Genomic DNA, 16,824 nt, shown 5'->3' on the forward strand with positions numbered 1-16,824 from the left:
CTGATAATGCTAACAACAGAGAACAGATGAAGCTGACCGTAACTAGTCCACTCCAGTTGTTAAACACTTCCTTAGCATGGTTTTCAGCTCCTGATACTTCAGACACTAATTTTTTTTTTTTTGATGACAAAACAGGCACTGGCCAACCTTTGGTGCTTATAGATTCTCTATTCCTGTTTTGAGCTTTATATTTTTTGGGCTTTCTGTCCATTGGTTATGTGACAGAGGCTTTCTATGAACGAAGAACTGTTACTACAGATCACATGGAGGGCTTTTGTATTGGCTGGGTGCAGTTCATGCCTTACCACAAAAAAAGATCTTTAGTGCAATTTCCAACAATTAAAATAATCAGGTGTAGGATTTGCAACTTCTATTCTAGAAATAGAAGACACAAATTAAACTTCCAGAATTCCTCACTATCACAAGGAAAAGCCCACATACTTCTGAATGAAGGATGGTTGCCGACTATTTTCCCTGACTCAATCCACTGTCAGGGGCTGGTACTTGGCAGATACTTTTACTGAGGCATTTCACAAGGCAGAGGTGTGAGTTAACAGAAGGAAATTGGAAAGAAATCCTTTTACAAGTCAGATTTAGCCTGATGGTGTAAGCTCATGTTTTCTCTTGTACCAACTCGTTATGAGATTCTGAGATTCTGTGCTACAGATACGGGACAGTTTGAACAGGATGGTGGTCTAAAAGAGCTTGCTAGACAATGGCAAGGTGTTTACACCACCCAACCTTAGGCACTGAAACTGTCAATTCAGGACAGAGGGCCACATATGGCTGTCATGTGTTTCTTCAGCAACAAAAAGAAGCACAGCAAAAACAAAAGTGAAGGAAAAAGGCTTGTGCTTACAGTGACAACATCTACCTCCTCAAGCTTTTGTATTCTGTGGCCTCAGGTTGTAAATGCTTTAAGACAGGGGTTTTGTCTTCCTCCAAGTGAAAATACTTCAACAGATGGTGAAGTCTTACAGACCACTGAAAGAATCTTTCGCAGTGCTATTAAAATAAAGCAGTTGTCTACATTTTTATATGCAAGAAAGGAAGATTTTTGAGAGGAATGTGGGCTTGGCCCATCCATCACTGTCACTGAAACAGACCTCTACATAAAAGTCAAGTAAATGAAATAATTAAGAGAAGAATGAAGAATTATTTTCTAAAAGGGAGATACATGATGACCATCCTCAAGAAAAGTGAGTTTCAAGCTGTGGTGCTTCAGCTGGTGCAAATGGAGACAGTGCTCCTGAAGCCTCCAGACTTACAGGAGTACGTGCCAGCTAGGCATGTAGCCTTTTGCCACTTTCATATCCTTAGGATGACGAAAAGGATTTAGCATGCAGAAGGGTACAGCTAGTTGCTATAGGGCTCATGGTAAATGATTCCATAGTTTGACACTGCACTGACCTGAGACCAAGATCTGTGGGATTCAGGAGATCTATGGAAGAAATCTGTCTGGTCCCTATTTCAGAGACTGCCACCAGCACGTGCTGTGAACCTGGCTGCAGTACAGCTCTTGCATCCCTTGTGGCAAGTTGGGAAGCAAAGTTTCAAACCCCACCGCTCTGCTGTGATTATGGAATTAAACGATACAAGATAACCTGGGACGTGCTCTATACTTTCAAAGCTAATGAAGTGAGCACCTTTAAAAACACAACTGTAAGAGCAAACACCATCAAGCAATCTGCCCCTCTTGTATACATCTTTATTGGCGCCTGGGAGGAAGTCTAAATTGCCAGTGCCAAGTCATATGAGTTACATGAAAACAGAGGGGTGACATTAAGGAAACAAACAGCCAGACAGAAGAAAAGAGCAGAGGCAGTCTGGTGGCTAAATGGAAAGTCTGATGGCGGGACAAAGAGCATGAGCAGTGCTTGCAGCATGGGAGGCCCAGCAATAGAAAGGAGGGAGAAGGAGTCAAAGAACAGAAGTGGTCAGGACGAGTAGTGTGTGATCCACAGGAGAGTGAGAGGAAAAACACTAGGCAGAAATAGGAAGGGCCTGTAACATCTGTATCTGGCATTGGTGGGACTGCTGTGGAGCAAGGCTGCACCCCACTCTGCCAGGCAGAGCACCAGCTCGCTGGACAATTTAGAGGGCGTCCATGAAAGAGCTACATGAATGGATAGAGGGCTAGGAGGCAAGTGGATTGGAGTGTGGCTCAAGGTCATTCTGTAAGTGGAAAGGCTAAGGGTTTACTCAGACAGAATCTATAAGTACCCAGCTGGGTAATAAATCTTTGATAATAGAGGTCCTCTTCTGTCAAGCAAGCAAAGCGTTAACAGGAGCTAATGGCCAGAAGCTGATGACAGACAAACTCATGCTAAAAGCATGCTGCAGATTTCTAACAAGGGGCATAATTTGTGCAGGACCAATTTCCAAAGGATTGTGGAGGGTTCTCCATCGTGGGCAGTTTTGAAGTCAAGACTGGTTGTATGCAGCTTGTTTTTAAGGGATCTATTTTCATTCAATCACAAGTTAAACTGAAGAAGATCAATGGCCTGTGTGGTACAGAGGGTCAGACTACAGGACCACAATGAGTCCTCGTGGACTGTTCACTCACAAATCTATCCATCTGCTTCATATAACCTCCCATAAGGACTTTCCTGTTTACTTGTCAGTCATCTTATTCATGTATTAAAAAGACACAAACTGGTTGTTGTAACAACTCCCTGGAAAACAGAATAACCGAAGTAACTATAAGGAATTCTTTTTCTTTCCCTGTGCTGCTAACCCATGAAGTTAGAGCAACTCATGTTTCTGAGCTGATCAGAAGATAAATAAGGAATTAAAAGCTTTGTACATCAAGCATAGACAACACCGAAGTTGAGACTGAGGACAACTCACCATCATGAAAACTACTTAGTTTCTGAGGTCTACAAAAGATTCAAGCCACAAACCAGCCTGGACTCCGCCGTTGATCCATGTTTACATTGGGCCCACTTGGGATGTTGTAAGAATATTAACATGTGAGGCAGATTAAAAAAAAATACATAAAAATCACAAATCCTCTGAGAGCACCAAGAGGCCATCTCCAGAGAGAAAGGCAGCTGTGCCTCAGCAAGTCACATCACACCACAAAGCCCAGCAGGAAAACAAGGTCTATGCTTCACCAGGTGAACTACTTTAGCATGAAGTCTTAGCATCTCAGTAATAGTGAAAAGAAAGAAATTGCCATCTCCAGCTCAGGACAGAGCTGGGTGAAAGAAAACCAAACCACTGCAAATGCAGCTGAAGGACCTGGTTTAAGAAAGTGGCATGTGCAAGCTTAAATATGTACACATTTAGCAGGTGAGATTAAGCAAATGAGCAGATGTTTTCCTAGGGAGGGTATCTTGTGGAGAGCAGAAGAACAACCCGAATATTCTGCTTTTCCATCAGACTCCGCTAATTTGCTATTGAAAACCCAGGAAAACAGGAACCCAAGGAGCACATTTTATGCCTGATTATTTCTATTTCATTCTCTGGTTGGTTGGAGAAGCAGAACTCATTTTCACACATACAGCTCCATTGTAAGTGTAAATGTTTATTTCTTTTCTGCTATATGTATATTTTTAATAATCAGAGGAGATTTGAAAAGCCTGAAAACCTTCTGAAGTGTCAGGCACTAAATTATATGATAAGTGTATTTGCAATAAAATGCTGCCTCCTAGAGGCAACAATATCTTTTCTTAGACTTCTAAGAGTTGGTTATTATGCCAGATTCATTTTTTACAATGCCATTGCTGTAAAGGACATTTTGCAGAGAAAAGCATCGAGATATCATACTTTTAGCTAAAATGATGTCTTTAGCTATATTAAGGTCACAAAGCCATAAAATTCAAGAATAAATGTTGGCTATAAAGTCTTAGTTCTATCCACTTCTTTGTCAGCCTTGTCTTTAAATAGGATAAAGCGTACAGGATGGCACACTATTTTATTTCCAAATAATATATCCAAATAATCTCTGGATAATTTGCTGATAAGATGCACCCTCTCCACAAATAAATCTGTTTTGTACTGAAAGCAGCTGTTTTCTAAGTTCCCCTCCATCTCTATGAAGAAGTTGATAAAGAAAAATACAATTCCAATTGCAGGCTGATCTTACAGTTTATGCAGCTAAAAATATACATGATGTGCTTCTTTCTCATTTTCTCTACATCCAACCTGATACCTCGAGGTCTGATATACTCGACCTGAGTGTTCTTATCTGCAGCAAAAGTCTGTGGGAGCCATGCCCAAGGAAAGTGCAGCATGGAATTAAGCATTCTGAACACAATAAGCAGCAACAGGTCTTTGGTAGGTGTCATTGTGCCCCTAAATCAAGTAGGTGGATTCTGCTGCCTAATTGCTTCATAATTCAGTTCCCCATAAAAGAGGAGAAAATATATTGCTTGATCCCAGACAAGTGGCATCTGCATAGATTCAAAACAGGGGGACTGGAGAAAGGCCAAGGAGGCAAGCTGTCCTCCAAGTAGGACTTGAAGCCTGTGTCTCCATACCACAGCCTCTCATACATGTATCACAGATACCACTGTCACTGCAGAAGAAATGTTCAGGGAAAGAAGGGAAAGATTCATGAAAAAGGCTGCCATGTTTTTCACTGCAGTGCAAGATGCAAACAAGTAATGTAATGGCCAAAGCCGCATCTACTTTTCTGTGAGTTGATTCTGTTTTTGGAGCAGATTGCCTTTCCCTTGACTGTTAAGTGTCATTCTGGTCTCTTCAACCTAAATAAGGATGTCACCAAAATGAAAAAAGTTCATAGATCAAAAAAGATTATCAGATGTGTGGAACAGCTTCTGGGTAAGGAATAAACAAGCCAGCTCTCCAGATTGGAAAAGAGATGCTGAACAGGGAAAACAAAGAGGTCTCTTAAATCCTGAGTGTACTGGGGAAAGTGGTTACGGATCAACTTCCCAACTTCAGTATAAGAGCTACAGGGAAGATTCAGGCAGGATCCAGCTTCAAAATAAACAAAGGGAAAATATTGTGTATACTTGCCCTGTTCTTACATGCTTTTCTAAGCAGCCACTTTTGTCCCTTGTCAGAGAGAGAAGACTGGGTCAGAGGAGGCCATGGTCCAACCCTGAATGGCTATTGAGCAGATGCCACTGTACACATTTTGTTTCCTATATTTTTTAGGTAAAACCCTGAAAAAAAAATCAGATTCTTTTCTGGAAATGTTATTTTGAGTCACTGACTCATGTAAAGTGGCAGTTTGGCAGCAGCTCTTGGACTTTTATTATTTCTTTTCACATCTCCTTTGTGCCTCGGTCAGAATTTTCATGTAGTCCCTCCCTTTGTCATAGAGGCATGGATAGGAAAGCACACTGGACAGACTGTGAGCCGGTCTGCTGTCTAGTCACTCACTGTGTTTATTGGGGTCTTTTGCTAGGCGCTTCCATCAGCAGAAGCTGCCAGTACCTCAGCAGTCGTTCTTAATGCAAGATTATGAATCAGTTTGCAGTGATTTTTGTACTATTATTAATATCAAGAATACCATAAGAGATGTTTTCCCTAAGATTGCTTGATCCTGTTTGTTGATACAGAGATGGAGAAAAGAGCAGGAGAAAACATTATAGATATGAGAGACTCTCAGATTCTACTTCTTTTTATTTTTTTTTTACTATCTTTTTATGTTTTATGTAAAAAAATATGTTTCTGTTCATGTTCACCTCTGGGGATTGCTTTTGACCCACATTTTTTTTCTGTTTTTGAAATATTTTCTATAACACTGCTGTTATACAAATTTCAGTCAACACTGATATAAATAGTTGGTGCACATGATCACAGACCCAGACATTCCAGTCAAGAAACAAACAGACCTTAACAACACTTTCTACAAAAACAGACTTTTCAGAAAACAGCCTTCAGCTGTCAGGATAGATATTTTCTATTGAGTTTATTGACAGTGAGTTAAGTGCGAAGAGTGGCAGGAGTCCATTTTTATGATATCCTTCCTGCTTCACTGCTGTGACACCTGACCTCCGTGCCTTCCTTTGAAATAGTTGAGACTGGGAATTGTTTTGTTGTCTGCAGAAATATATGCTATTTTTAGCTTTTCAAATTGAGATCATAATGCAGATCTGGCCTTGTCCCAGTCAAGTCTGACAGGTAATTGCTACTCAGAATCAATGTTGTCTGGTGTGAAACAGGGCAATAGGTCTTTCACACTTCACACTCCATCAGCACCATTATGGGCAGCCTTGCAGTCCCACCTAATCTACATGATCTTGAGATAACCACCAGCTTCAAGATTTAGGCACTTCTGTGGTGGAAAGCACAGGGTCATGCCTGTGATTGTCCCAGAGGACTGTACTTGCTTTTTACACAGTTTTTAATCTCCAAAGGAGACATGGCAGAACCTTCCTCTAACATGGGACTCAAAAAAATAATACATCTAAATTTGAAAGGATGCCTCCCACGTGTGTTTCTTTCAGTAGATCTGGGCAGTTGTTACCCTCATTTTCCCAGTTGTCCAAAATACACTTCAAAGAGGACTAGCCTTTCCCCGGTGGGTTCCCTGACTTGCAGCCCTGTGTCCTCAGCTGCACCATAGCCCCTCTCAAAACTCCTTTGGAGCTTTCAAGCTCCAAAACTGCAAAATTGGTCAGAGGCTCTTTGCTGGATTAAGTAAGAGGAAATCCAACAGAGTTATGACAAAGAGTAAAACCCTTATTGCAAATTCTCTTTCTCAGTCATTTCCACTCTTGATTCCACAGTCTTGACTCCATCGCTTTGCTTACGCAGGACAGTTTACTCTGTCCTTTTTTCTGAACACATTTGTGACCTTTAAAACTCATTTATACCCTCCCTTTACCCTTCTTCTGCTTTTTCCTTTTTACATCTTCTATCTGTTCATTTTGTATGTCTTCTCTTTCCCTCACTATATGGGAATTCATTATTTATTAAGACAAAAGTCTGTTCCATCTGTATTTTATCTCCATCTGACCTTTTCCTGATCCATTCCCACTGCCCTATTTCATCACTTACGGATCCCACCACAACATCTGACTGTCGTGTCTTCTCACAATGTGAAATCTCAGGTTAGCACTGATGTCTTCTCCCAAGAGACTTCATACGAGCTTAAGTTTAACATAGCCATGCTAAAACTCCGGATTTTCTCAGCCCAGTTGCCTTCACCATCCAATACCTGTCACAGCATCAGTTATATATCAAAAGTCTTCATCACTCAAGCCCATACATCACTGATCTCTCCAGCATGACATGTGCTTGTCATACCAGCAGCAATTTGCATCTTCTTGGACAATGCCAGGCTCTTCTTGCTGCCTGGATCAACCTGGATCCTCTGAAGTACCAGTTCCACTGACAACATTTTGTGAGATATCAAAATTTGTGGCTCAGATGAAATCACCCCAAAGCTGTGATTTAGGAGAGAAAAATGTTACAACAAAGTTAAAGGTTTGCCTTTCACCTAAATTGTGGCAAAATACGTGAATTCTGTGTCAAAATTTCTGCTCGAAGTTGAGACACACTTGGTACCAGACAGGAGGAGGGAAAGGTCAGCTCCTGTCTGTAGAACAGGAACAGTTGTGTAATCTTGTAATAACATGGCAAGGTAGATAGGAAAGACTTCTCCCTACCACTTCTTTTCACAGTTTGGCTAACTCTGCACAGGTCAGGACACAGAAATGTTGGGGCACATAAACCACATTATGATTAGATTCAGAGGCTACTTCTTTATTTAGAAAAGAAATATAGATGGACTAAACACCCCCAAAATCTTGTTAGGGTCATTCCAGCCATGGTGGATCAGATAGTGCCTTCCATGTCATTCTAATGGACCCTGAGAGGAAGATCCCAAACCCTCTTCTTCTCATGTCAGAGACAGAGAAAAGGCAAGGCAAAAAGACCTTAATCTCCACAAAATGTAGTGCCATGCGACATCCAGTGGCACTACTGATATGTAGGACAGACTGCAGAGCTCAGACCTCAGTGTAGTAAGCAGGTCTTCTTCCCTATGTCGTGAGCATAACAGAAGATAAGGAGCAGGAAGGCAGATGAAAAACAGCTACTTCCAAGCTGTTGGTAAAGGGAGGGAAGTGTCCTGCTTTTTCTTCAGCTTTTCTGTCACTTCCCTCCAGACCTGGCCAGGTGAGTGCACTACAGAATCACAAAATGGTTGAGGTTGTCAGGGACCTCTGGAGACCATCTTGTCCAACCCTCTTGCTAAAACAAGGCCACCTAGAACAGGTTACCCAGCACCATGTCCAGATAATTTTTCAACACCTCCAAGTGGGGAGGCTCCACAACCTCTGTGGGGAACCTGTGTCAGTGCTCTATCACCTGCACAGTACAAAAGTGCTTCCTGCTGTTTAGCTGGAACCTCTTGTGTCCCAGTCTGGGCCTGTTGCCTCTCTTCCTGTCACTGGGCACCACTGGAAAGAGCCTGGCTCCAACTTCTTTGCACCTTCCCTTTGGATATTTTTAGACACTGACAAGATCCTGCCTGAACTTCCTCTTCTTCTAGGCTGAACAGTCCTACTCTTTCAGCCTTCCTTATAGGAGAGGTGCTCCAGTCCCTTAAACATCTTGGTGGCCTTATGTTGGGCTCTTCCCAGTATGTCTAGGTCTGGCTTGTACTGAGGAGCCTAGAACTGGACACAGTACTCCAGCTGGGGTCTCACCAGTGTTGAGCAGAGCGGAAGGGTACTCTCCCAGCCTGCTGGTGATACTTTGCCTAATACAGCCCAAAAAGCTGTTAGCAGCAAGGGCATGTTACTGACTCACACTGAACTTGGCGTCTACAAGGACTCCTATGTCCTTCTTTTCCAGCTTTATATTTCATCAAGAGTGCTCAAGACTAGAAGTTTTTCACACATCTCACCTTCCTTTGGCAGCCCCTTTGCAAGCCCAGTCACACTGAAACTGTGATTTCTCTTTTTCCAAACTCTAACTGTAACCCCATGACCTAACTGTATCAGTGACCAGGTCCAAAAGTCACCCGCCTGTGACTGCCAGAAAAAATGACCAACACTAGAAGCTTTTGGCACATCTCACCTTCCTTTGTCAGGTGTTGCTGTTCCTTTTGGCACACTTCACCTTTCTTTGATATGTTGAGGGCTGCTAACCCAGACATTTATTCAGTGTATGGAACAGCCTGGTGCCTCCCCAGTTGTAATTAACAGAGGGACACAGAACCATTATATGGTCTCCAAATGTACTCAGACCTTCATTCCCAGCAGCATTTTGTTCCACTATGGAGAAAAGTTGCAAGTCCGTTGCAGATTCAATGGCACAGGGCAGGAGAAGCCCTGGAGGGAGGTGATGGAAACCCTTGACCACCAGTGGGAACCCAGGCTGAGACAGGAGAGTTGCCTGCAGAAGAAAGACCCTCTTCTGGTGGGATTGGAAGGGAAATGTACTCAACGTGTCAGTGCCTGACTGTCACTCTGGAGAAACATCACTGCTTCTGTATTCCTAGAGTTGGTTTGTTACTGCTAGAAAGCATCTGGAAGCAAATGTGTATGTGTAAGCGGCACAGTGTGAGGAATTTCAGTACAAATAGTTCTTACTGAAAGGCTTCTCTAAATCACCCTAGGCTAGCAGTCAAACCATCTGCTAGAGTAGCCATACACTGGAGTGTGGAAAAGATATTGTCTCATAACTGCTCATAATTTGGACTGACTGCCTTGTCTGACAGCAAAGGGCATCCCCATTAGTTTCAGTATGTGAGTGCTTTTATCAAGCACAGACATCAGCAGAGATGCGTGTGCTCTGTTCCTGTGGGGACTGGTAGGTCATCAAGACTGTAGCCCATTTAGTGGCATAATAAGGCAAAAAACAAAAAACAACAAAAAAAAAAAAACACCCAAGATTTTGCTGGATAGTTCAGTTAATCGTGTAAAAAGGTTGACTTGATCATTTGATATGCATCCTCCTTTTTTTTTTTTATTTGTGTTTTGTTTTGTTTTTGTTTAGTTATTTCATTATAAAATCCAGTACCTTAGTAGTGTGATATTTCTTCCTCAAACCTCAGGATACCAGAATTGAAGTGGTCGGAGGGAAGCATCATAATTCATTTAATGACAGGCCACAGAGACTGCCTCTATGGCCCTCATAAATTCTTGTATAGACGAACTCTGGAATTGTCTTCTCCTTTTTTATGATGGCTCAAAGTGAGTAATATGTGGGCCCCTCTCTCTTCTAGGTCAGAAAAGATTATCAGAATAAAGAAAGGGATAAATACTCTACCCTTCTTTCCTTAGCCAGAAAGCAACTACTTTGAATATTCCACATCACCAATTTCTTCAATTTCCTACAAGAATAATTTACTTTTTCAAAGGAGGAATACATATATACGCCCAGATTCCATTTTTAATGTTCCTTATCAGAGATAGAAGGGAGATACATATGTAAAGGATGTGAGCAGACCTCCACAGAAGCTTTTTCAGAGTGCCTTGACCTTGATTCCTTGATGAACTCACAATGTATCATTTGCAGATCTGCAATAGATCCAGCTCTGTAAGGAAGTGGATCTTCAGTTCAAATCTTCCAGTACAAAAAAAAATGTTTTTCCTGCATAAAAGTCTGGAAAGCCAATGCTGAGTCCACTAAGGAGAATGGTAACTACAGCAAAGATGAATTTGAAACCAAAAGGCTAGATTTGAAAGCCCTCAGATTAAAGTTTGGCCATACAAGCCTCTATCAGCTGATTCCCTAAATCTAAAATAAATGAAATATGAAAATATAGCTTAACTTTTCCCTCCCTCGGGAGGCTTCAGGACAGCCTCTCTAATTTTTTTATGTGCAGGTTCTTGAAGGAGAGGGCCTTCTCCATGTGTTTATTGAGCAACACAGAGTACACTGGTGAGTGCTTGAAAAATGGCAGTCGTAGGTCATTTGGCAATGTCGCTTTAACGCATTCAGAAGCCAGTAGCAGAGTCTCCACAGATGAATGGAAAAGAGAGGCCCCATGGGAAGCTTTTTATTTAATGCAATCGCAGCTGTAAGCCGAGGTTAATGTAGCCGCAATTTCCCTGGGCAGCATCACGAAAAGCTCGGTCACGGCTCGGGTGGCAGCCAGTCCCTGTTCCCTGGAGGGAACAGCGGAGGCTCGGGCCCAGCACCCACCTCCTCTGGGGCCCCGCCAAGCCTCGTGGAGAGAAAATCTGCACGCCCTGGAGAAACTCAGGCATGATGCAGAGAGGGGTGCATGTGCTCAGCTCCTCCTGCTGTGAAAAGGGGGACAAATCTTCTTGTTCAGATGGGAGTGCTGGAGGGATAAATCTGTAAAGATTTATGGAGCTTTTGTGCATGATAATAGCAGGTGCCTCGACGCTGAGCAATGAAAGGAATCCTTTACTCCTGGAGCAATGAGCAGCCCTCAGAAACTGGAAAAGGACAAAGGGATTACTCTGGGACAGACAACATGGTTAAAATGTGAATGATTTCCTTGCCAAAGCTAGACATCAGCAACAAGCAGTGATGGCAGCAGCTGGGCTGTGCAGAGGCTGAGCATCAGGCAGCGAAGACATCAGCCTCCCACCTTTCCTGCCTTCCACACTGCAGCCCTGTGAATGCTCCTCCATCGCTTACAGTGTGTCCTGTTGTCCCCAGCTCTGTCTTAGTGAAAGGGAGCCATGAGCAAACTGTGCCATTTAACAGTGTAAGGTTTATTATCAACCAGTCATTCCAATGTCAATATTTAGTCGCTATTACCTGCTCTCTTAAAACAAGGCAGGGAAGGTTAGACTTTAACTTTCCCCAGAGTACTTTCCTGGGGATCTAGATAAAGTCAGAGGCAGCAGGGGAAGTGTCCAAACTCACCTGCCCAGGAGGCATGAGAGAAACGACAAATTACCCTCCCCAGAGAGGAAGCAAAGCTATACACACTAACCTGGTAAATGGGCGTAATTCACAGTGAGGCTCGCCTTGCGAAGGGAATCTGCATTCAGAAAAAACACTGAAAGCACCTTCTCAAGATTCCCATTGAAATACTCAGAAATTCTGGAGAGAGGACAGTCAGGAAGCCGCTAAGTGAGAAGCAAGCAGATGTCTTGAGATAGATGGTATGGGCAGCCTTTCTGCTGAGGTATAGTAAAAGCAATCTGTGAAGTGCAGCTAGCTGATGCTGATGATCGTGCTAGGAACATACTTCTTCCAGGATGAGAGATAATGATTAGGATTATCAGTAGATTCAATCAGGCAGATCTAGGCACGGTAAGCCAGAGATCGGTGCTTTTCATTCACAGCACTCATTGACAGCTACCGTGCACTCATCTGAGAAGCAGACGTGAGACAGTGTTTTGATACCCATATTTAAAACATCAAAGAAATGCTTACGAATGTTACTTTCATGTCACAATTAATGTAACCAAAAGCTCTCAGTTGGTAAGAAAAGACCCTTTCTCACAGAAGATGAAACCAAGCAGGGGAGCTGGCAGGCATTGCACAATCTGTCTCAAGGAGATATAGACAGGAGAACTCCCCAGTGTACAGCTTGGGCAGCACTGTGTGATGGCATGTATCCCTGCAGAGGGCAGAGACCAGAGATAACCCCAGGCACTGCTCCAACAGCTCTCACCTTACCCCATCACATGGATTCCTTTGCAATCAGCCTAGCATTGTTCTGCAGGCTGGAAACATCATGTAAAACCTTTGATCCCTCTGCTCCTCACCTAAGGGCAGCAGACAAATCAGATGGCTTCTCCTGATAAAAGAAAGGAATTTGTTGTGTGTGTGTGTGGCTTTTTTTTTCCAAGACAATCAGAAGTTCATTACTAGAGTTGTCCAAATTAAAGTTCCAGTTTCATCACCTCCCTTCTCCTCCCCAGCCCTAAATAATCATCAGATCATACATCATTTCAAATGCTAATTTAATTACTGAATTATATGACCCTGAAATGTGATTTTGAAATGAAAATCAGCTTTATTTATGCATTTATTTTAAAAATTACAATGCTTTGACTTTTTTGATTTTTCCTCCTTTTTTTTTTTTTTTTTTTTTTTTAACTGCATATTTTTCTTTCATAAAGAACAATCCCTCACTAAAAAATCTTTTTCTTTATCATCCCTCTTTTTCTGATGACAGACTAAATATCAAAGTTTCCAGGTTCGGCTCATTGAATAGAGAAGTGACTAATCAATAGCAAGCAAACATTCATCACTTAGATTCGCAGGAACACTGCTAGGGCTAGAACTACGATTGGAGCTAGTCATTAATATTATGGAGTATGTGCAAGTGCTCTGCTAAGGAACCTGCAAACAATGTAAAATTAGGAGCTGCTAATAGTAGATGGTGTTAGCAAGGACAAGGAAATCAGGAGCCTCTCAGAAACTGAAAGCATGATAGAAAGTGGAATAGGAAACGGGGTCAGGAACTGCAAGTCTTCTCTGGTAGGAGGATACAAAGGAAAGTGGAGAGGGACATGAAGGACAGCTAAATTTTTTTGATTCAACAAGTACGCTCCCTGGTATGAAAAAACACACGCTTTGACTTATCTAGAATTGTCTATTATGACACATCAGTCTTTTTCTGTACAAGGACTTGAAGTCTATGCTGGCTACCTATGAAACCCTCAGAACCTGCCATGGTTTAGTCTGCCATAATAGCCTGAACCAGCAAAGTGCAGTACTGGCTGGCATAAATTCAACCAAAATTATCCACTCCTAATCACTGCATTACCAGAAAGGTATGAGCAATTTGGAAGGAATTCAAAGACTATCAAATCTGACTGCAGAACCAAGAAGATTTTAATTATAAGACTAAAGGGCTGAAAATCCTTTAAGACAGCCTAGAAAAAAATTGTGTGAGGACTGATTTATAGCTGAAAAGTATCACAGCTGAAAGGTAATAAAGACACTAAAGAAAAGGAAGCTAATTCTGTGTGACAGAGTGTTAAGACAGCTGCAAGTAGAGAGAGGGAAACTAAAAAGCATTGAAGTGGAAGAAGTGCATAGGAACAGACTTCCTGGCCAGTGGACTTACGTTTAGAGTGAATGAGCCCAGAGCTGAGCTGCAACTGGAATTCCTATTCCAAAAAAAGGGTGAACCAAAATAATGAAATGCCCAACACGGCAGACATTCCAGAGAAATGATATTGAACAGTTCTTTCTAAAATAATACATTATTGGTTAAGACCTGTAACTAACACTGAACTGTATATGTAGTGGTGTGGTGTTTATTTAGGTGATGCCAGTAGTCCACAGTAATTTCAGTTATGTGTTGTGGACCATACCATTGCTTCAATGGCTGGTTTTGGTAATGTCAGATGATTTAAAACCTTTAAGATCTTTTAATATTTTAACATTATTTGGGTAAGGAAACTACCACATAACCTCCTCTAGCAGAACAAACATATTTTTAAATCAACATAAATTTGACTACTTTCTTATTTCATGGAATTATTTTTCCTGCATTTTTCTACATCACAATTAGTAGCTAGTAGTTATACTAGTTAGTAATTAGCAATTACAGACATCTGATTTCTTTTATGTAACTCTGTCTTGATGTTTTACACTATATTTTGGGAGCTGTTTACAATGAAACACTCCAAAGAGAAAAATAACTGTATAATACATATGCCTAAAAGATACACAAATGAGCAAAATCTGAAAGATGTCTACAGAAGTGTTGCAACTTCTGTACATCTGCTGTTTTGATTTTGGCTACCTATACTTTACAGTTAACTCCCACATGCAACAGAAAATTCTTTAATTTCTATGTCTGTAAAGTCTTTTCTTGCTTATGCATACAGCTTTCTGCATTTCAGAATATGTCCTCAGGAATAACTCCAAGTTTTGTAGTGGTCTCTCAGGAGTAGTGCTCTTCTTGCTGATGGATGTCTTGCAGGTAATGTCACTTGTATTTTGGTATAGTACTTGGTATTTTATTGTTGGTTTTGGACACCTGACAATCATTTTTCACAGTTGCAAAGTATATGTCATTCCTACTGTCCACAAGAATCTAGGATATATGGACAGGAGAACTCAAGTCCTGACAAAATTTCCTTTCCTTCCATGCATTCCTTCCATACATGCAAAAACAGGCTCCTCTTTGCTAAGCCCTAGCTTGGTTCCTAAAGGTTCCAATAAAATTTCTTTGGCACCTTTTCTGCTAGAGGTACCAGCTTTACTGGATCTGGTAAAAGCAATAGTTTTTGCAGTATCTTGAAAAATTAGATAGTTTTTTGATTAGCGTAAACAGGACTGCTGACGATTCCTCCTCCATGAATAAAGCACGTAGGAAAACAACCAAATATTGAATCCAAATCACAGGGACAAACAGAAGCTGATAGGATCATTGAGATGTGCAGCAGGCATGATGCGTCAGCACTCCCCCTTGCTCTGTTGTGCGTGCTTTGCCAGCTGTAGCATTCACAGACACATTCTTGATTGTAACAGCAATCTCCCCCATCATCACTAGTGTTAGCATATGGAAAAGGTGGCATGCAGCAATCTGTCTGACAAACTACTTAATATGTCAGCATATTAGCAATTGGCACGTCCAGCACAAAACCTGCAGCATCCTTTTTGCCAGCCCAGTTCCCTCACCCTTTCCTGAGCACAGGCAGTTAACCAGTTACTTGGGAGGTTGTAGTGTTTTCCCAGCAAGAAGCAAAAAAGATGCTGTTTACTGATCTTCCTGCCCTGCAGTTTAACCCCTTGCTTTATTCCTTCGGTATCTCTGATCTGTCCTTTTGCTTCTGGACTGTTTTTCCCTGAGGGGAATCTGACCTTTCCTTTCTTCCTCTAAACTCTAATGCAAGCAGATTATACACAAGTCCCATTCTGTGGTGTCTTTTTTGATACGTTTTAGCATACCAAGGCATTTGTAAGCAAGGCCATCCATCTTGCCCTTGTATTGAGTGAGAAGCCTGGGGAAATCACTCCAGGACTGCAGACCAGAGTAGCACCACTTCGCTTCAGCACAAGGAAGATTTTCATCACTGAAAGCCCAAATACAAAGCAAGGCACTTAGCGTTGCTTAGTGCAAACATTTATGCACACAGAGGGACATAAAGACTGCCTGTGTCAGCAAGATCAGCATGCTGACAGTGCCTGCTTGATTTTTGTTCTTCCACAGTGACAAGGGCCATGTGCTACCCTGCTTTTTACTATCAGGTGTCTAGGGCACGCTGTACTTCAGCCAGAGAAGGAAAAAATAGTATTCTCCTGTGCTGCCTCCCTGTGGAGATAACGAAGGTTTATCCCTGGACTTTGTCAATACGGACTCTCCTAAAATAGCCAGCGGTGCATAACTGTGACCTTCCATCCACTAAAATTAAGAGTAATGTTTGACAATGCAATTCAGATTAAATTTCCCTGTAACTCCTAGCCCTGGCTGGTTTTCATTTGGTGAAAGCTTTCTCCCACTCCACCCCTTCTTGATTCTTTCTCGGTTCATTCTCCAACATGGATAACTTCTAACAACAGATTATTGTGGAACATCTTATTTAATACAGAAAGAAATAGTGAAAGTGTGAGTGGATTTAAACTCACTATGAAGGTATCCGAGCACTGGCATGGTCTACAGATAGAATCTCTGCCTTTTTAATTTCAGTTTCTTTCTCCTCACATGGAAAATGTACTCTGTCACAAAACAAGCATGCATTAGAGACCAGACAATTCCCCAGGTACAGCACTTTCAGCAAATATTTCAACAAGCAGCGCTTTGCTGCAATAAAGAGGTCATGACAAGATGTCACTGTGACAAAAGACTCAGGAGTTTACCTCCTACAAGCATTTCTTGACAGGTCTGCTCATTGCTTCCTACACCCTTTTCTGGAAGTGAGCTCCAGTAAGCAGTGGATCAGTGAATCACCCTCAAAATGTGAGAATGACAAGTGCTGCTTCTGCTGCTGTTGTCCTTCATCC

This window comes from Aythya marila (genome assembly GCF_965140915.1).
Source record: "Aythya marila genome assembly, chromosome: 5".
Taxonomy (NCBI): Eukaryota; Metazoa; Chordata; class Aves; order Anseriformes; family Anatidae; genus Aythya; species Aythya marila.